The sequence below is a fragment of the Neomonachus schauinslandi genome, chromosome 15, assembly GCF_002201575.2.
Source record: "Neomonachus schauinslandi chromosome 15, ASM220157v2, whole genome shotgun sequence".
Lineage (NCBI taxonomy): Eukaryota > Metazoa > Chordata > Mammalia > Carnivora > Phocidae > Neomonachus > Neomonachus schauinslandi.
The window spans coordinates 24,897,870-24,920,982 of record NC_058417.1 but is presented as its reverse complement, the minus strand read 5'-3'; the positions used below and the strand labels follow the sequence as shown (position 1 = coordinate 24,920,982).

The window sequence follows — 23,113 nt, the reverse complement described above, 5'->3', positions numbered from 1 at the left end:
CCAGGATCATGACCTGAGCCGAAGGCAGTCGCTTAACCAACTGAGCCACCCAGGCGCCCAAGTGCCCTCCTTAATGCCCATCACCCAATTACCCCATCCCTCCACCCACCGCCCTCCAACAACCTTCAGTTTGTTTCCTATAGTTAAGAGCCTCTTAAATTTTGAGTCTCAGAATCTACTTTCAATTTTTATAACAATACGTTTTTTCTTTTCATGTATTTTATTAGAATCATAGCCATTTCTTACCATGGGCAATGTTTTCAAAATAGTTTTTTTGTAATGCAATACAATGAGCATCACGTTAAAGCAATGTGAAATATGGCTTTTGTGATTTGAAAATTGTAAACATTTATACCATTTTCCTTTACAAAGACTTTTATTATTTTTATTCATGATATTTAACAGATTGAACCAAAATTAGGAAAAGCGGAACAAAGTATTTGAGAAAGTGACATTTTCCAAGAATGTGCATGTATAAAGCGAAACACAAAACAGCAAAGACATTTTAAATCTACCACAAATTGCAAGAAGCATGGAAACACTTATTTTTAAATGGGAAAAATCTGCACAACCTTCAACATGTGTTACTAAATCTAATCCTTTAAATATAAGAGGAAAATTTTTGATAGTATTACATTATTTGTATTCTTATTCAGATCCTAAAGAACAAAAGCCAGCTGGTCACGTTTTTTATTAAGTAATTAAAAAGAAAAGCAAAGAAATGGAAACTTAACCATATTAAAAGCTAAATTTGTGATTAGCCTAGTTAATAATAACATTTTTCTTCTGTAAAGTGCTGAATAAACACTGGGTAATTAAACCTTCCAACACTCCCATAAGTTGAGAGAGTGATATTAATGATGCTTTTACATGGGGAGGTAATCATGCAGGAAGGAATAATATCTCCACATAAAAATGGGAGGTAATGTTAGAATTAGGGTCGGAATCAGATGTTCTTCAATAGGAATCCTCATCTCACATACCATTAGGAGGAGGCCAAAGGCATAATACACTGTATTTTTTAAAATAAGTTTCTACTGGGGCGCCTGGGTGGCTCAGACGGTTAAGCATCTGCCTTCAGCTCAGGTCATGATCGCAGAGTCCTGCGATTGAGCCCCACCTCAGGCTCCCTGCTCAGCAGGAAGCCTGCTTCTCCCTCTGCCTGCCCCTCCCCCTGCTCATGTGCACGCACTCTCTCTTGTTCACTCTCTGTCTCTCAAGTAAATAAAATCTTTTTTAAAAAGGAATCTTAAAATAAGTTTCTATTATTTGCACTTAATGAATTAGAAATACTCTACCTTCAAGGAGATGTTTAAATAGGGGCTCCTCGGTGGCTCAGTTGGTTAAGTGTCTGCCTTCGGCTCAGGTCATGATCCCAGGGTCCTGGGATCGAGCCCCATATAGGGCTCTCTGCTACGCGGGAAGCCTGCTTATCCCTCTCCCAACCCCCCTCCCCGCTTGTGTTCCCTCTCTCGCTGTGTCTCTCCCTATCAAATAAATAAATAAAAATCTTAAAAAAAAAAAAAAAGACATTTAAATAATCAGCTGTTTTTTAAAAAAGGATAGGGAATAAAGTTAGAATACGAGGAAATACATGAAAAATAAATATAAGGGAAATTCAAATTATGGAAAAGATATTACAGGAACAAGTAAAGTCTGCAGTTTATTTCATATATTCATATACATATTTTATATACTTTTTATATACATAATTTATATACTTATGATACTATTTTCCACTATGCCTACACAATCTTTGTCCACTAAAGACCATTCATAAGGGACACCTGGGTGGCTCAGTTGGTTAAGCGACTGCCTTCGGCTCAGGTCATGATCCTGGAGTCCCAGGATCGAGTCCCGCATCGGGCTCTCTGCTTAGCGGGGAGTCTGCTTCTCCCTCTGACCCTCCCCCCCTCTCATGTGCTCTCTCTCTCATTCTCTCTCTCAAATAAATAAATAAAATCTTTAAAAAAAAAAAAAAAGAAAGACAAGGCCTTCTGGGACGCCTGGGTGGCTCAGTTGTTAAGCGTCTGCCTTCGGCTCAGGTCATGATCCCAGGGTCCTGGGATCGAGCCCCGCATCGGGCTCCCTGCTCAGTGGGGAGCCTGCTTCTCCCTCTCCTTCTACCCCTCCCGCCTGCGCATTCTCTCTCTCTCTCTGACAAAGAAATTAAAATCTTCTTTAAAAAAATAAATAAAAACCATTCATAAATACAGCACTTAAAATTTTATTTAGAAAAAATTTTCAAAACTTATAGTGTGTAGTAGATAACAACAAACTATGTCCCAAATCCAACCCCTACTGCTAGTTTCACTGGAACACAGCTACACCCATATATTTATTTATTTATTTATCTTCTAAGGCTGAGTTTGGAAGTTGCCACAGTGACCACATAATCCACTAAGAAATATTCTGTATATGGCAAAAAAGAAAAACTTTACTGACACCAGATCTATAGTTTTTTATTCTAATGTAATTGAGCTGCTTTACACAGTCTTTCTCAAGGGTCTTATATTATTTGCTTCAAGTTGTTGTGGGGGAATATGAGGTAAGCCTGAGTTCCTGAAATATAGGAACTGTACAATGATGTATTTTGGGACTCACCATTCTGATATTTGACATTTCCTTCATTGTCTTAGCTTCTCTTATTTGGGAACTATGCAAATGTTCTGATTTTCTTTCCATTTTGCTCAAGCTCCCATTTTTATTCAGTTTTCTATCTATTCTCCCTTCTGTACCTTCTAATTTCTCCATCAATCCTGTGATAAATTTGTGGGGTTTTTTCCTTCTATTTCTTCCCCTTCTGTTATCTCACCCTGTCTTCCCTGAGTTCTTGTATTTCTGGTTTGTGCTCTTCCTTCAGAGAGAAACTTAGTTTATTAAATTATAAAAAATAATTGCAAAATGTTTGTTTACAGTTATCAACTGCTCCATTAGCAGCATTATTCTACTGATTGTTCTTCATTTACCAATAACTTTTTTAGTTAAGTTCTCCATAGTTTTCAAAGATAAAGTTGTTCATAGTATTGTTTATTATCCTGTAATGACCATAAGATCTGTAGTAATGCCCCTACATTCATTCTTGATATTGGTAATCTGTGTGTTGTTTTTCTTCATCAGTCTCACTAAAGTACTATCAATTACATTGATGTTTTCATTGATTTTCTCTGTTGTTTGTTTGTCCATTTTCTTCCACTGATTTCCACTTATTATCTTCCTCCTTTTAACTTATTTTAGGTAAACTTGCTCCTCTTTTTTAGATTCTTAAGATGAAAGGTTTTAGACTTTTCTCCTCTCCAAATGTGACACTTAGTGCTATAACTATCTGTCCGTCGCTGCTTTAGTTACATCCTAAATTTCTGACATGCTATGTTCTTTTAATCACTCAGTGCAAAATCAGTTCTATTTTTTCATGATTATGCTTGACCCACAGTTTAATTTCCAAACATTGTACAGATTTTCTAAAGAGATCTTTGTTGTTGATTTCTAATTTAATTGCATTGTGGTTACAAAACACAGTCTTGCTTTATAACCCAGCATATGATCAGTCTTGGTAAACATTCTATGTGCACTTAAAAGGTGTGTATATAATATCAGTTCAGTCATATTGATACTGCAGTTCATGTCTTCCACATCCCTACTGATTTCCTCTCTATTTGTTACACCAGTTCCTAAAAGAAGAGTGTTAATCTCTAATTTTAAATGCTGATTTCTCTATTTCCCTTTCAGCTGTATTACTGCTTCATGTATTGTGAAAATTTGTGTATTCTGAAACACGTATTTGGATAGTCACTTTTTTTAGTATTTACATATTCAAGAAAGAACATATGTTTGCCAGTCATCTCCCCTGGAGAAATAAATGTTAGGTGATCAGATACCTTACAGAGATGTGATAAGCAGGTATTCCTTTATAATATAGGCATAGGTAAGTTTAGAGGTAGAGGAGAAAGAATCTAAGACAATTCCAAGTAGACTGGATTAAAGTTCTAGTGAAGTAAATAGGTGATGGGGATTAAAGAGTGCACTTGTTGTGATGAGCACCGGGTGCTGTATGGGAATGTTGAATCACTAATTGTACACCTAAAACTAACATTACACTGTATGTTAACTGAAATTTAAAGAGAATAGTATGGTAATCTGCTAAATGTGAAAGGGGCTTAAGTTATGAATGTTTAGAATAGCTAGTTCACCAGATCGCATAAATCTTTCGCCTTTAGAATAGCTAGTTCACCATCTTTTGTTACATCTATTTATTAAATACATACACCTACTAATATGAGTTTCACCATCCAAATCTAAATAGTTCAACTTTTCTGGCATCTGCTAAAAAAAGGTAAAATTTCCACTAGATGAAAGGAAAACAAAGTTAAAGTGCAATCACTTGAGAATAGAAGAAAATCCTCCAAGTTTCCAAGAAGTTAACAAGTCATTTCCCAAAAACACAAAGTACAAGTTTATAAGCCTGTCAAATATCTCTCCTAAATTTAAAATCTAGGGATCTGCCCCCCATACATAACTCAACAATATCAATACAAATTAGGACATTTTAAAACTTCTCAACAGGTTTTAATTAGACTAATGAGGTACAAGTGAAACATTTTTTTCAAGTGAAACATATTTTAATTACTTTCCTACATAACCTGACCTAATATGAAGTAGTATATAACTATGTAGAGATTATAACTAAAACCCTAGCACATAGGAAACATTTTATTTCAAAGCTATCATATACCATTATATAACTCTAAAAATGATATATGATGATTCATTATATACATGTGAGATATTTATAAATAACATTAATGATTCATATTAATATCTGCAACATTTCCAAGGACAACAATAGAATTTTTTTAAGATTTTATTTATTTATCTATCTAACAGAGAGAGAGAGAGAGCACAAGTAGGTGGAGCAGAAGGTAGAGGAAGAGGGAGAAGCAGGCTCCCCGCTGAGCAGAGAGCCCAATGCGGGGCTCAATCCCAGGAGCCTTGGATCATGACCTGAGCCAAAGGCAGATGCTTAACCAACTGAGCCACCCAGGCACCCCAATAATAGAATTTTAAACATATAATTAGCTTATTCTAACAAATGAGGAAAAGAACTGTCCACTAATTCTCCCAGAATATTTCATGTTTTTTTAATCATTTAGAGATATTAAACATTCTTAATGAAGGAATGCAAACAAAGGGACCAAACAAAGTTAGTTAGGGGCGCCTGGGTGGTCCGATTGTTAAGTGTCTGCCTTCTGCTCGGGTCATGATCCCAGGGTCCTGGGATAGAGCCCCGAATCGGGATCCCTGCTCAGCAGGAGGCCTGCTTCTCCCTCTCCCACTCCCCCTGCTTGTGTTCCCTCTCTCACTATCTCTCTCTGTCAAATAAATAAATAAAATCTTTAAAAAAAATAAATGAAGTTAGTTAATGTCATCTGTTAATGTTAGTTAATTTCACAGACATATCAGCCCTTTCATGCAAAAGAACTGTAAGTTTTGCAGAGACTGCATCTTGCTTATTGCTATAGGTTGAACACAGCACTATTTGTTAAAAGAATCAATTAATAATTAAGAAAACTGGGACGCCTGGGTGGCTCAGTCAGTTAAACAGCTGCCTTCGGCTCAGGTCATGATCCCAGAGTCCTGGGATCAAGCCCCACATCGGGCTCTCTGCTCAGCAGGGAGCCTGCTTCTCCCTCTGCCTGCCACTCTCTTGCTTTCTCTCTCTCTCTGACAAATGAATAAATAAAATCTTTAAAAAAAAAAAATTAAGAAAACTAATAAATGTTAACTACTTATTATCAATTAATTATTCTACATGATACTATAATGGCGGTATATATCATTATACATTTGTCCAAACCCACAGAATGTATAACACCCAAACTAAAACCTAATGTAAACTATGAACCTAAGGTAATTATGATGTGTCAATGTAGCTTCATCAAGTGTAACAAATGTACCACTCTGGTGGAGGGTGTTGATAATTGGGGAAGTTATGCATGTGTGGGAAGCATGTAAATGGGAAATTTCTGTACCTACCCTCAGCTAAAATTTGCTGTGAACCTAAAACTGCTCTAAAAAATAAAGTGTATTTTTAAAAAATTAAAGAGTAAATAAATTCAAGAGAGAGATACTTGGCAAAATTCCATTTCTAAAATAAAGATATGAAAGTGTTTGTCATTCTACCTTTTGTGAATCTTATTTTTCTAATAAGTCCCATGTCTGTGGCAGCTCTGTTATTTTGATTACTGTGCATCTGATAAATACCAGCTATTGTTATAAAGACATTACATGTATTATTTAATTTTAACCATTATGATGATCCTGTGATGTAGGTAAAATTTTATAGAGGAAAGCTTTTCTTTAAGCATTTATTTCATTCTTCAAAAACAATTTTTAATATTCAGCAATAAAAATACCATGGGAAATGTTTCTATCAACAGCAAAGATTTCAAATACTAAATAGTTAACATTTCAAGGTGCTGATATTCATTTACTGGTTGATTAGAAAAGTGACTTACAGACATAGAAGAGAACAAAGATAACAAAGATTGAAAGCTGCAACTTTGCTTTTATCAGTACGCTTCCAAAAACCCAAAAGAAAACAATAAATCTGCCTCTGGTATTCACATAGTAAATATTATAATTAGCCACAATTATACTCTGTTATATAGTATTCTTGAAATTAATAGTTCAGGAAATTAAAATCTCACTTTGTAATTACTTATGTAAAAAATTTTTATTAATAGAAAAATTAATAAATTGCTCACTATTTTATAAATTTGGAAGATATATTAATTTAGTGAGTCTATTAGAAGTTTTAATTGTAACTTCCTATTTTTTTCCTTCCCATGGACATTTTCCTCTAAAATAAGGGAAACCGGGGCGCCTGGGTGGCTCAGTCGTTGGGCGTCTGCCTTCGGCTCAGGTCATGATCCCAGGGTCCTGGGATCGAGCCCCGCATCGGGCTCCCTGCTCCACGGGAGGCCTGCTTCTCCCTCTCCTACTCCCCCTGCTTGTGTTCCCTCTCTCGCTGTCTCTCTCTCTCTGTCAAATAAATAAAAAAATCTTTAAAAAAAAAAAATAAAATAAAATAAGGGAAACCACTGACAGAGGGATACAGAACAGAGGCAAAAAAAAAAAAAAAAAGTTAAAAATTAAAATTTTATTTAATGATTAAGAAATATACCATAAGTAAGTTCCCTAGTATAATGAAACTTTGAGTGGTAACTAAAGACTGTATCAAGGAAAATGTATGTGTTGCTTATGGCAGAAGCAATAATGCTCCCACAAAACAAAGCAAAATCTTGGTTGAATTTTTCTCCCTAATAAGCAATCTAAACTATAACTGCTTACCTGTTATGATACAGTATATACAGAATCATGGTACATATCAAAAGATATGTAAACCATAGCTTAGATGAGAAATATGGGATACCTGAAATGAGAACACTAAAGTCTGGCTCAATTCACAAAAAGATGTTAATTACACCAACTTCTGCCAAGCCAGCACAGGCCAAATACACTATACTGTGTAAAAGCATATCTGCTTTTATTATGCTAGGATTACCCCAAGACTTTATCAATGTGCATGGAATCAATACAAACCAACATATTAAATATATCAAGGAAACCAACAAATCATCACATCATTTGAGACACCTTGAGAAAATTAGGAAAACTAAAGTTAATAGATTAAATGAAATCTATTTCTCAAAATCAAAGAACATGAAAATGTACTGAGATGTTTTAGAAAGGAATATGTGTAAAATCTATTACTTCTATGTTTTCCCTTCTCAATACTTAAAATGATAACAAAAATCTGAGCATTTCTTTTATTTTTTTAGAGGAAAACTAAATATATTGTCCTAAATCAAATCTTCTGATTTGACTTATTGAAGTTCGAGAAAATCATTACTTGTACACCACAGAGTGTGTTTGTTTGAAAGGTGGAAGGAATATTTACACTCAGTTTTGCTAAATGTTTTTATATTCCATAATATGTAATAAAGCCACACTGTTGTCATTTCTTTTTCCTGAGGTATCAGATTTAGGCAAAAAGCAGATGAGACTTTAAATACTTCTCATAATAATATGCAAAGTTACTTTATAATGAAGTATACATCAAATTGCAACAGCACTAAATGACTAAAAATACAGACGTAGTTAAAACATAAGTGGTCTTCCAGTTTTAATAGTATTATTACAGTAAAAGATACCTTTATAGTATAGTTAGAAGAAAAATGTTTTTCTTATTTGGCTGTCCTTGTAAAGATAGGTGGAATGGGCGGGGGAAAGCAAAGGGAATCAAACAACAAAAGTTGTAAAATACATATATTGTGGATAATCATAATTTCAAAACAATACATTAAACTGAAAATGTATAATTGCCTTTCACTAATTAAAAAGTTTTTACAAACATATGTACTAAACAAAATAAAAATAAATTATTTGCAACATAATTTTGAAACTGGTAATTCAAAAAACTAACCCTCATCCACAATTCACAAATAAAACTATCTGAATGGTCACAGATGCAGTGCAAAACTATACAATATACAAAACACTAAGGTGGTATTGGAGCAACTGTAACCACAGCTTAACCACAGCAAGATGTGAATTTGTGACACAGCCTTATAAGAAATTTTAGATTTCATTATATGAGGAATAAAAATTACCGCTATTGCCCAGGATCAAGAAAACTAGTAATATACCACCTTTATAAATTAAAGCTATTTCTATACAATACCTAACTAAAAGACTGCCAAAATACATTTCTACTCACGTGAAACCATGAATTTATTTGCATTACAAAATAACAGTGCAATTAGCGTTTTCAAGAATTATCTACAAGGTATTTTAGATTTGTAAAGGGCTGGAGCTGGAGATACAAGTTAGCACAGATGTTCATAATTGAAATTTGGATTGTCTCAAAACACATAAAATGCAAGGTCAATGTATTTATCCTATATATAGTATAGAAACACTGATTCTAAAAGCAAAGGATGAAAAGCAGGTGGTTTTCACAAAACTTACTCTTTTCACTTCAAAAATATGTACAAGGAGCCAGAAATTGTATGACAGATAAATGGAATGATGTAAAGTTTCAGAAAAAAGAAAAAGAAAAGTCTCAAAGGTTCTGGTCCCAGTCAGATGGAGAGTTAAAAAGGGAAACTGGAAATTCCCATTTCAACTTCCAGGATTAAGCAATTTAATAGTTATCAGTTCAATGCTACAAAAGTTGTTAGACTTCATTTTCAAAAACATACTTTAAAGATCCAAATTCTCTTAAGAAATGGGCAGAATGTTTTTTCTCACTTATCAAAAATAACTTCTAAAGAAAATAATAACTTCTTTATATTTGAACCTAGATTTTTAAAATAAAGGAGAAACTAAAAAAAAAAAAAAAAAAAAAAGCCTACCTCAGGCAAGCCTCAGTTCACTGGATCTATGTCACATTGATTTATAACAGTTATTTCTTAGAGGGGAAAAAAGCACACACAGATGCAAACAATTACTCTATTTTTGCAGGCAACAAGTGAGGTGGGTGGTAACTGAGAAATTTTTTTAAAATACTGTCACAATATTCTGCTTTTTCTTAAGAAACCCTCCTCACACAACAAACGTTTGCCACATCAGAGAATTTCCAGGGCCCGAAGCACCACTTTGATTCCAGACCGCTGCAGGCATTAGCAGGAGGTAATTAGGGTAAAAAGTTCAGCCACAGTTCCATGTCGAGTCCTGCCAGAAATAAATTTCCTCTCTATTCACTGGTTTCTACTGTACCGTCCCTAAGAATCATATTGAAAACATATTTATCTTTGTAGAGTTTGTTCCTCTTCTAATTAACATTACAGCGTTTAGTGTTGAATAATTTCAAGCGGCCCCAAGCACAGCAGTTTTGTCTGTGAGAGTGGAGGGGGGCGTTACGTTTTGCCTATATTGCTGCTTCATTTGACAAGTGACTCACAGAAGTATGCACTGGAGCTGTTTTCGTCAAGCTATCTGGTCATCATAAACTTAACTTTTATTTCCTTGTTTGAGAAAGGTGCCTGGGCAAAACTGACAGATGCGTTCAGAACGTGTTCTTGAAATTTTTCAACGAAATGAGAAGATTCTAAGAAAACAGGGTTTAAAACGAAATAGGAACCGTTATTTTACAACATACAAATTCCTTATATCTCACTGTTTCTCCAGAGAGAAACAGTATCTGTTACATTTGAATAAGTGATAGAACTTAAGTAAACCACATGTTTAAACCACTTATAGCACTTAGACGTTTAAAAAAAAAAAATAATAACTCCAAAGGGACACTCAAAGTGCTGGCTCTTGTGCGTCTCTAACTGCCTCCCCTCCACAGCACCTTCAGCCACACCCAAGCAAGAGGTGCTAAGTAATATGCCGGCTATCTCGCAAGAACTCTTTGGGCCTTTTTATTTTTTTTATTTGTATCAACATGTAATTTATTTATTACTGATACCTTTATTTTTATTTATTTTTTTATTATGCTATGTTAATCACCATACATTACATCATTAGTTTTTGATGTAGTGTTCCATGATTCATTGTTTGTGCATAACACCCATGCTCCATGCAGAACGTGCCCTCCTTAATACCCATCACCAGGCTAACCCATCCCCCCACCCCCCCTCCCCTCTAAAACCCTCAGTTTGTTTCTCAGAGTCCATAGTCTCTCATGGTTCGTCTCCCCCTCTGATTTCCGCCCCTTCATTTTTCCCTTCCTGCTATCTTCTTCTTTTTTTTTTTAACATATAATATATTATTTGTTTCAGAGGTACAGGTCTCTGATTCAACGGTCTTACGCAGTTCACAGCACTCACCATAGCACATATCCTCCCCAATGTCTATCACCCAGCCACCCCATCCCTCCCACCCCCACCTTCTTTAGACACCGTGTTTGAAAAACAAGATGTTAATAAAATTACTTGAATGCCAAGAAAAACCACTTGTTATAACAATTGTGCCCAACAAAGGATAAAAATCAGTTAACATTAAGATATAATGCACTCAGAAGTCTTTAAAAAACAACAATAGGGGCGCCTGGGTGGCTCAGTTGGTTAAGCGACTGCCTTCGGCTCAGGTCATGATCCTGGAGTCCCGGGATCGAGTCCCGCATCAGGCTCCCTGCTCAGCGGGGAGTCTGTTTCTCCCTCTGACCCTCCTCCCTCTCATGCTCTCTGTCTCTCATTCTCTCTCTAATAAATAAATAAAATCTTTTAAAAAAATAAAAATAAAAAACAACAACAAAAATGAATCTTGCCTCTGGGATAGTATATTGATTGTGGCAACTACCTTACTGAGGCGAGAAAGTTTATTTTTAAATAATAATAATCTGCTTATAAACATAAGATAATACTTCAAGTTGTTTGTAATTTTTTTTCAGGTTTTTCAGCAAAGTATTAGTCCAAAAGGAGTTTTTCCCTACCCTTCAAAGTATCCTAAGTTATGACGAACAGTTTTACATTTAGAAATAAACAAGAAAACTGTGTCCCTCTGTATGATCCTGCACAGAATACAAAACCCAGGATTTTAAAGCATTTAAAAAAAAAATTTCCTACCATTTCACTTAGCGTGCCCTTTCAAAGTAACCAGCCAGGACTTCCTATTTGTCCTTTTTCCCCTTCATGATCTGGATGGCTGGAAGGATTTCTGCCCTCTTTCAGGTAAGTTTTCCAACCAGACTTGTACAACAGTATCCTGTTTTGTACCATTACAATTGGATCTACATTTCTCAAACATAAAGAACTGCTATTAAAAGGTGTTCAATAATTGGAATACTAGGAAGAGAAATTAAGAAACAAAGGAAATTTTTAAAAGCACTACAAATGGAGAAAAAGCAAATTCAAGATTTCAAATCCCAATATTTTAAGACAATCTTATAGGACCCGCAGTGTCATCAATATAGGAAATTATGCACATTCTACTATACTGTCCTCATTAGATGATAATTGCATATACTGACATTAAATAAAGGTTTGTGGAATAATAAAAACCTAGCTTTTCATTGCATTTACACAACAGGCTATCATATATTCATGATATGCCACCAAATGAAGCAATTTTCTGTGTAATATTGAAACCAAAAGAATACAAATCTTTTCCTTTTTAGTCAGTATTTATTATGTTCTGTTTAGGGAACATCTGCCTACCTTAAAATCATGAAGATAATTCCTTTATCTTCAAATATTATGTTTTTCTCTTACATTAAGGTCCACAAGACATCTTAAGTTGATTTTTGCATGGTATAAGGTAGAGAATACAATTTTCATTTTCCATATGAATATCCAAATGAACCATACATGAATCCTCAACTTTATCAAAAAATATGTGAATCTGTTTCTGGACTTTCTATGTATTCAACGAATCTAAATCTTCTCCTTATGCCAACGTAACTTATTTACTGCCACTTCTATGCATAAGCTGATATCAAGCAGTGTAACCCCACCCACTTCTTCTTCAAAACTGTCTTGGCTATTCTTGGACTTCTGTATTGATGCCCACGTACATTTTGGGTTCAGCTTCATTACCCTGGGGTAAACAGGATTCAATCATAAAAGCACTGACAGGGGGCACACGTTAAAAGGATTCCAACAAACGAATTAGAAAAAGACATATAATGCAAAAGAAAAATGAGCAAGACTTGGACAGGCACTTCAGAGGATACTGAAACAGCTTACAAGTACATGTTAAAGTACTAAGTTCATTAGTTATCAGTAAAATGCAAACAAAACCACATGTGATACCAATGTATACCCATCAGAATGGCTAAAATGAAGACCATCAATGCCAAGTTTTCACAAGAAGTACTACAACTGGAACCCTTATGGACTACTGGTAGGAAGGCAAAACACTTAAGAAAACTGCATGGTACTATCTAACAAAGCATAACTTATGATCTAGCAATCCCACTCCTAGGTATATATGCCAAACAGAAATGTACACTAAAAAATGTATACATGTGGACACAAATGTTCACATCAGTTCTATTCACTATAGCCCAAACATCAGATTATCCAAAAGCCCATCAAGAACACAAAACCCTGCCCTGTCCAATATTACCTAACCACATGATCTAGTAGTTTTTACATATCTCTTGCCACTATACTACTTTACTAATTTTTTCTCTCTATGCTAGAATGCCAGCTCAATTGGTGTGTAGATTTTTGTCTCCTTAGACACGAGTTTCTCAACCTTGGCCCTATTGATTGACATAGGCTGGATAATTCTTTATTGTCAGGGGCTGATCTCCACATAATAGGATGTTTAGCAGCATCCTTGACTCTACCCACTAGATAGGACTAGCTCTTCCCCCATCTCAAGGTGTAACAACCAAAAATGTCCCCAGGCACTGCCATGCGTCCCTGGGGATCAAAATCACCCCCCTTCTCCCCTCAGTTCACAACCATTGCCTTGGATTACTACTGAATTCCCAGATACTGTAAGAGTAGCTGAAATGATATTAAAAGAATATAAGGGCGCCTGGGTCAGTTAAGCATCCGACTCTTGGTTGCAGCTCAGGTCATGATCTCATGGGTTTTGAGACCGAGCCCCTCTTGTCGGGCTCCACACTCAGCAGGGAGTCTGCTGTAGGATTCTCTCCCTCTCCCTCTACCCCTCCCCTACCATGCTCGCGCACACTCTCTCTCTAATAAATAAATAAATCTTTTTAAAAATATAATGTTCCTTGTTAGAATAAAAGAGAAAAAACATTAAAGCTTTCTTTGAAATAGCAGCATAGGTAATCTATAGCAAACATTTTTTATAGCAAACATTTTTAAATCATACACATACAAGGTATGATTTACCCAGAAGCAAGTAAGGATTCCTTACATCTCACTGAAGTGTGTAGTAATTTACTGTCAATTATATCAACATAGCCCTTGATTAAAACATATTTAAGTCTTAGTTAAAGCAAATTACCTTTCTCAAATCCCAATACTTGGATTCAAGAAAATCATCAAGTAACACAACTAGTGACATTTAACAGGATTTTATTCTGGCTAAATACCATATAGCTACATCAACAAAATATTTTTTCCCAAAATTATGGAATAATACTTGATTTGGAAACTGTCATGGTTCTTCATAATGAATTACTGAATTTTCATCATCAATTTTTTCTTTAGGACAAGCACAACAGAACAGTGATCTCTTTATAGGGCTTATTCACTGTGCACATGCCCTGTTCCACCAGAAGTACAGTAAGCGTGCCTGTATGGAATTCCACAAAGTCAGAATCTATGCAGATGTTCTTTCCCTTTTGGTTTTCCTTTAATTTGCAAATCTTGTAATCTAAGCCTGAAGTTGACCGAACCAACATTTAAACCAGTATAGAAATATCAGCCAAAAACTCAATCTGTTTTCTATTTATATGTCAAGACTGCATCCTTTTGGTGGCTGAAAAAAATTTGTTTTGAAATGATTACACAGAGAAACTGCAAGCCCTTTAGTAGTTTTATAAACTTGTCCTAGATAGAAAGCTTTTCTTTCAAAAGGCCTTTAGTTTCAAATGTAGAGAAGAAAAAAAACTTTGAATTAAAACCTCCTACCTTTATGTTTTTAACTATCGACTAAAGTCATCCTAAACTACATGGCAGCAAAGTACCTCCCAAAAAAAGACCCCAGTGATACTCAGGGACTTAATACATAAAAATGTGCTTCTTCACGTTGTGAATTGTGCAAGACTACTGAATCTCAGATCTGTACCTCTGAAACAAATAATGCAATATATGTTAAGAAAAAAAAAAAAGAAGAAGATAGCAGGAAGGGAAGAATGAAGGGGGGGAAATCGGAGGGGGAGACGAACCATGAGAGACGATGGACTCTGAAAAACAAACTGAGGGTTCTAGAGGGGAGGGGGGTGGGGGGATGGGTTAGCCTGGTGATGGGTATTAAAGAGGGCACGTTCTGCATGGAGCACTGGGTGTTATACGCAAATAATGAATCATGGAACACTACATCAAAAACTAATGATGTAATGTATGGTGATTAACATAACAATCAAAAATTTTTTTAAAATGTGCTTCTTCAAAAAAAATTAAAAATTAAAAAATTTTTTTAAAAAAATGTGCTTCTTCTACTCCCTTCCTACTGGGAGGGGCAGCAGGGAAGCATTATAAAGGAGCATGAGAAAATTATCGTGGGTGATGGATATGCTCATTACTTTGGAGTGCTGGTTTCATGGGTGTATACGTATGTCAAAATTTAGCATACGAGACATTTTAAATATGATTTGTTGTATTTCAGTTTCACCTATTTATATATTTATATGTAAATATATAAATATACCATGAGCTTCTTTGAGGAATATAAACAAACAACCATTTTCCAATGAAAGTAAACGGCTCCTGTTCATCAGAGATACACAGTACTGGGCCGACACGAAGCCAGACAAACCTGTAGTACGCGTACTGGGTAGACTAGGCAGAGCCACATTTCTCCAATAGTCATACAGGCAAAGCTTCCCCAAAACATTACCTATATACATGCATGCATACATACAAAGATTTGTCCTTCATATAGATGTATATATGAGAAGAAATTCCTGGTAGAGTATTCCCTGGCTCTTCATATCTTTCTGACCCAGATAATATGAGGTGCACCTAATATGGACCTGACACTATACTAAATACTTGAAAACATTACCTTATTTAATCCTCCCAAGAACCAAGCACAGTAGTTATATATCAGCACCACTTTACAAATATGAAATTGAGCCTAAGAACTGTCGAGTAATTTACTAGTTTATGCGGCTAATAATTCGAATCTAGGTCAGTGTGACTCCAAAACCTTTGTTGTTTCCAATATTCTACACTTCTTTCCATGGGTTTTTGGAGTATCCATGAATATTACAGTGCACCAACCTCAGCATAAATGCTTATAGAAAGAAAATTATAGAACCAAAAATGAAGACCAGATCCATTAATCACAAATATCACCATAGGCAGAGTTCTTGTTAGATTAACACTAAAAATGCTGCCACTGAAAGCTCAATGTCATCCAGAATATCATTAAGTCAACGCTTGTTTTGAAGGCTTCTTTCCTCAACTATACATTCTAGACTACTATCCTCTGGCAATCTTTCCTGATACTACATTTCCAGAACTCTGTAAATATTCCTGGCTAACAGCTCAGGAGAAATAAATGTATAGATCGGTACACGTAACAAGAAACTGTGATGATTTTCCACAAAGAGGTCATCAGAAAGAATCCAAATGTATACTGTAGCCCAAAATAAGGTTAGAGCAACACAAATTCAGTAAAAAGATAAAGTGAGCTACACATCTAATGTTAAATTTTCTAGCAGATACATTAAACAAAAGTAGAAATAAACAGGTGAAATTAATTTTAATATATTTCAACATAATATATCCACAATATTAGCATTTCAATCGGCACCAACCATGTTTAAATTACTCAGAGCCAAATCTACTTGAATAGCTCAAGAAGAGAATTTCTAGTCAGTCAATACTTAAGTATACAGATCCTAAAGAAAAGTGGTAACACATGAAAACATCCAAGAAAAGAGGTAACATTCTCTCAACTCCTTATAATGATGGGATTTCAATACTCGCTCTCTGAATAAAGGCTCAACACAGTATGGGTTCATTCCCCAAGGACTTCTATTAAACTCAGGCAGAACCACATGATAAGAATTAAATGTAGCTCTTGGAAAATATACATGTCTGCAACACTGCTACATGAAACATACACGGTAGTAAAATGGCAGGAGAGATGGTTCCATTTTAATAAAATCTGTGGCTGATTTTTGCTTTCGAGAACAAACCTTTCATAAATGCTTTCTTCTTTGCCTTACCACCATTCTCTGACACAAAATCTTACAAAGCTAAACATGAGATCCTTAGACCTGGTGACAGCACATGATGGTCTACTTTAAGCTTTAAGCTTTCTATTTATGATCAATAATTTAAAATATGTATATTAGTGGAATATGTATACAACAAGATAATGTGCATGGGGTAACACTAATAATCACTGTTAAATGAAAACACACCATAAAATATTAACAAAAGTAAAAAACAAGCAAGGTGCAGATAAGAACGATGCGATCCAAATATTTTTACAAATGTGTTTGTGTGTGTATATACGGACATCTAACTCTCAATCTCCAAATACCTTTAAAAAATAATATATATCAGGGCGCCTGGGTGGCTCAGTTGGTTAAGCGACTGCCTTCGGCTCAGGTCATGATCCTGGAGTCCCTGGATCGAGTCCCTCATCGGGCTCCCTGCTCGGCAGGGAGTCTGCTTCTCCCTCTGACCCTCCTCCCTCTCGTGCTCTCTATCTCTCATTCTCTCTCTCTAAAATAAATAAATAAAATCTTTAAAAATAATAATAATAATAATATATATCAACAAGGAAAGCAAATGAAATTGTTCCTGAATTGCACTATAGCATAACTAAGAAAAAGAAAAACCAATAAATTGAAGTAACATTTACACAGCGGGATCAGAAATATTCAAAATTGGCAGAGCCTTCTCCTGAACTAGCCCAGAGCTGAGCAGGGATTACTTGGAAAACAAGGAGAGGGTGCAATGGTCCCATTAGTGGCAGAACAGAGATAAAATCACCTAGGATTTACTCCCAGAAGCAAGGAGTCTCACCTAAGCAAGGAATTACTAAAAACAAGGTCTCAGATCAGTTGGAGCAAAGTGCTGGCAACTAAGGAATCAAAAGAAAGGGGCTGAGAACAAGTGCAGGACCAGAGATGCCAGTCAGAGGGAAAGCACAGAGAGGCATCAATCACAACAGACATGGTATGTGTCCTCAGGAACTTCATGGGAAAGGAAAGATGGAAGAAAGCAGCTGAAGGTAAAAGATCTTGTCAGAAAACCAAAGGACTGAAGCCATTGCCCCAACGTGCCATTTATTAAAGACTCCCTATACTACACCAAATCTACAGAAAAAGACACACTCCCACTAGGAAACCAGAGAAAGCACCTGAACCCCTCCAAACCACAACCCCTAACCTCTATAAAACTGATTGTTAAAGCTGCCCCCAAAACATACTGAGCAGAAAAAGGAATAATAACATTCACTCTAAACTACTAGAAGAAAAAAAAAGAATTTTATCTTAATGAAAACATCCCCCCCAAATCCCACAAAATAGAAAACTGTAACAAGTACAAGGTAACCACCCAAACACGCATTCCTCATTTAGTGACTTTGTTCCTGAAAACTGCCACTAAATGGAAAGGCATCAAATGGAAAATCATTTCCATTACTTTTAATGGGAAAAATTGTAATGAGTTCTATTCCAGTCCATATTTTCACAGAAAAGAGAAAAAGACATTAAATACTAAAAATGAGTTTACATGATAAACATTACTCTGAAAGTAAATATAGATTGTACTTTAATTATAACACAATGAAAGGTTATCATACTAGTCAAAGTAGAAAGACTGTTTATAAGTGGTTGTTGATAAAGAAGGGCATCACGGTGTCATTTCTTTGAAGGTGAATCTCCTTTCTGGTGATCTACTTTCAGATGGACATTCAATATCAAAATCAGGCGTACTTGATGAGAATTATCTTTTCCTTCATACTATGATACTAAAAATTTTTTAAAAGCCTGACATAGCCATAAAAGAGGAATCTGTATGTAAAAAAAAAAAAAAAAAATGCAAGGTGTAAGCTTGACTGACTTCCCACAGTTTGTCTCCATTTAATATACCACATACATTTTAAGTTTCTCAAGTATCACTGCTTCTCATGACATGATGTAATTTCTTAGAATACACAGCCAGGTCAATCGTTAGCTAACTCTAAAGAAAATCCCCTTTTTAAAATTCTATTTCCATTTTCAATCCTCTTTATAAGAAAGACCATCTTTTGCTTAATGGTTTACGTTTTTTTCCTTTGCTTCTCTTTTACCTACACCATTCTCCTCACCAATTTTTCAACCTTTTGGGGGATTCATGAATCCCTTGCTCTCAAATCACACAGTAAAATAAAATTACAGCAGAGAAAAACTGATTAGGACAAAATAAAAGCTAAAAGCAAGAGTGTTTTCAGACCAGCATGGCTGACGGGAGCCAAGCGCCGTGGAGCCGCCCGAGAACACACGGCTGGACAGCAAGTATAACTGGGGTGGCCTGGAGCCTAGTGACACCCGTGCCGGTGCCCAGCCAAGACCGAGACCGGATCTGTGGGGCAATGACAACTGGGAGGGTTTGGAGTCAGAGAGCTGGCCTGGACGAGGCGTGCGGAGCATTAGCCGGAAATGGAGGCCAAACGCGCTAAAAAGAAGGCGGCCATGCGCGCCCTGAACCTGGGACCCCGGAAGCTGGACTGAACGGCCGTGTGGGCGCTTCCGGCCGCGGAGAGCAGGCCCCGCAGATGTATTTCGGATGTATTTATCGTGTAAACCATGCGAGCCTGGCTGGCCCAGGCAGATGTATCTCACATGTTCATGATGGGAGCCACAATAAATTCTATTTCACAAAATAAATCAAATAAAGACTATTCCCAAACATATAGAAGCAGTGACTGTGAACACACAAGAGTCATCCTTCTCACTAGGTATATACATAAACGGTTAATATGGTTCATGTGTCTATTGCTGTATGACAAACCACTAGAAATCATAATGCTTTAGACCAATAACTGCTTTATTTCCAATGACTCTGTGGATTGGGTAAGTGGTGGTTCTGCCATTCTCTCCTGCGCTCATATTCCACCTTCTGGGTTGGCTGAGTATTGGGCTCAGTTGGGAAAGTGAGAATGGTTACGTGTCTCTTCCCATGTGGACGTTCGCCCTCATGAAATGTTGGTGATGGGGACTTAACATAGGAACCCGGGCAGGCAAATATCTATCAAGCATGTGATTGTGGTATGTTTCCTGACAGATAAGTTAAAGCAAGTCCCACAAACAAGCTTAGATTCAAGTGAAAAGAATGAAATCTTGCCATTTCAATGAGGTGGATGGAACTAGAGTGTATTATGCTAAGTGAAGTCAGTCAGTCAGAGAAAGGCAAATACTGTATGATTTCACTCATATGTGGGATTTAAGAAACAAAACAGATGAATATAGGGGAAGGGAAAGAAAAAAAATAAGATAAAGGCAGAGAGGGAGGAAAACCATAAGAGATTCTTAAATATAGGTAACAAATGAGGGTTGCTGGAGGAGAGGTGGGTGGGGGGTGACGTAACTGGGTGATGGGCATTAAGGAGGAAACTATTAAGGACTACAAACTATTGTTTTGATTAAGCTGCAATGGTAGCTTCTGAAACCATATGTAGAAATACTACCCTTAATTCATACTCAATTACTGTGTGTTGTGTGAAAGCTCCACTATACCAAGAACAAAAAGAAAGGAGAAAGTTGTATGGCTTTTCAAGAACCATTACATACTGTAAGTCAATACTGCTTATTGCTTATAAACAATAATGTTTATTTAGCAATTAAAGATCTGCAAGACAAATTTGTATTTGTACCATACAATAAGCAATTACAGATTTGAAACAACACTATGAATCAGAAAGTCACAAACTCAGAATGGTCAAATATTAAGAAGATATGAAAGATGAGTTAACTGAATTGAAGATTGAGAATTTTTTTTAAAATTGGAAATGTATAATGTACACCCGGGTGGCTCAGTGGGTTAAGCGTCCAACTCTTGATTTTGGCTTAGGTCATGATCTCAGGGTCCTGAGATGGAGCCCCACATCAGACTCCATCTCAGTGGGGAGTCTGCTTGAGATTCTCTCCCTCTCTTTCTGCCTCTTTCCCCGCTCTCTCTCTCTCTAAAATAAATAAATAAATCTTTTTTAAAAATTGGTAAGGTACAAAGTGAAACCATAATGAGAAACCACTACATATTTCTTAGAACGACTAAAATTAAAAAGACTGATAAAGCCAAATGTTGGTGAGGAAGTAGAACTAAAAATCTCATACACTGCTCGTAGGATTGTAAAAATAAGACAACCACTTTGAAAAACATACCCCTAACATGTGATTCAGCCACTCTACTCATAGGTATTGGTCCAAAAGAAAAGAAAGCATATGTTTATACAAATACTTGAAAATTATGTTCGTAGCAGCACTATTTGTAAAAGCCAAACCCTACAAAACAACTGAAATATCCATCAACAGGTGAATGGATAATCAATATTCATGATATGATACTAGGCAGCAATAAAAATGAATGAACTATTGATAAATGCAACAACATGGATGAATCTCAAAATAAAGAGGCTACATAACAGAAGCCTGACCAAAGATGCTGTATGATTCCATTTATATAAACATTCTAGAAAATGCAAACTAACCTATTGTGACAGAAAGTAGATCGGTAGTCATCTGAGGAAAAGGAGCCGAGAGGGAAGAGTTATAAAGGGACACAAGGAATATTTTGGGGGTGATAAATATGTTATCTTGTTTGTGGAGATGGTTTCATAGGTGTATACATATATCAACCATAAAATTGTACACCTTAAGTATGTATAGCTTATTTTATGTCAATTATACTTCAATAAAGCTGTTAAAAGTGTGTACACACAGGTTTTTTGGTACAATTTATGATTCTAAATGGGGAGTAATGTCAGTATATCAAGGAAGCTGTGTTAATAAATAAAACTGACAGCATTTTAATTTTTTGTGCTACAATATAACAGCAATTGAATACAAAGTACACTAGCTCAGTTGAACGCAGAAAACCAGGAGGAATCAGGTTCTTCATGGCTCAGTTTGACCATGTGCTCAGGCTACAATGTACTTAGAACTTGTTTCTATATGGTCTTTGCTCATTTTGCTCTTTTCTCCCTAACTGTCTCGACTCTTCCTTACACCCCTATTCCAACAAAGTATCTTCACCTTCCCTTTTCAGTAAAATTATTTACTAGTGATTTTTTTATTAGTATTAACATTTTTATTTAAAATTCCTAACTTTTAATCAGGATTACTGCTCTGATTACAACACGGCATAAATTTCCGCCACACTTGTTGTCCCCATAAACTCTGTTTTAGTGTGAAATTTTACTGAATGTGAGCGTGCTGCTCCTCCAAATACACTCTGTATCGTCTGCACCCTGCTCCCTGCCTTGGGAGACTGACCCATACAGTACGGATTGCTTCAGTGGGCTCTCGGAACCTTCAGAACTCAGCCTCTGGCTTCTGGCTGGGTTCAACCTGAGGGAGCCATCTACAGGAATTAAAGTATGGTTGGAATACCCTTGAGTGCTCCACTGTCAGGTAATTACAGGTACACCAAATCCTTCCACCAGAGGTTCTGTATGTGACCCTTTTGATAAGGCTCCCTTTGCAGGTTCTGCTAATGGCTCTCTCCCCTTGTTGGAAATGGTAAAAGGTCTCAGCTCCCACATGTTTCATTTTAACTTTCCTCAAATTGCTCAATTTGAGTATTCATCTGTTTCCAGCCAGGATCCTAACAAAACAGGTTTTCAGCGATACATATAGCATATAATAGCAAGTAAGGAAGTTCTTTAAAAATTAAGTCAACATTCCTTTGGTTTGGTCACTTACATGCAACCATTTTGGTGGGCCTTTTGAGATTTGTACCAATTTCAGGATCACAAGGAACTATACAGTAATGTCTGTAAATATGACCTTACAACACACCACTTAGGAGTGTCCATAGTTCAGGTACTATTTTTTAAAATAAACATATTTTAAAAACTTTCCATGGTTAAAATATTACATAATAATATGTGTCTCAGTTTACAGATTTGTCCACCATGTGTTTTAAAACTTTGTAAGTGTGAGTCAAGTGTGAAATATTCTGGATCTCTGCCTTCCCCCTATAGGAAAATTAAAAATTTGCTTTAAGCGAGTAAGTGAATATGGTAAATGCTGGATAATTAACATTCATGCTAGTGACTTTTGTTTACTAAAGGCAGTGCAACATTTCAAGATATATAAAGTATATCTCTAAGCCACATGAGAGAAAGTACTTAAGTAGTAATAGTAATGTCATCTTATTTCCTTAAGATTTCATTATATCCACAATCAGATGAACAGGGCATACTCCAGATTAATACTAAAGTCCAGAGCCCTATGAGCAACCCATGATACTGGATACCCTCCAATGCTGATCCACTGCATTAAAAACCTCTATGC

General features: G+C 36.0%; 1 protein-coding gene across 1 annotated transcript in view; it reads right to left on the bottom strand.

The window, feature by feature from the left end:
• BCAS3 (BCAS3 microtubule associated cell migration factor) overlaps positions 1-23,113 on the bottom strand; it is a 602,596-nt gene that overhangs the window by 489,831 nt on the left and 89,652 nt on the right. The gene's annotated exons all lie outside the window — the stretch shown is intronic.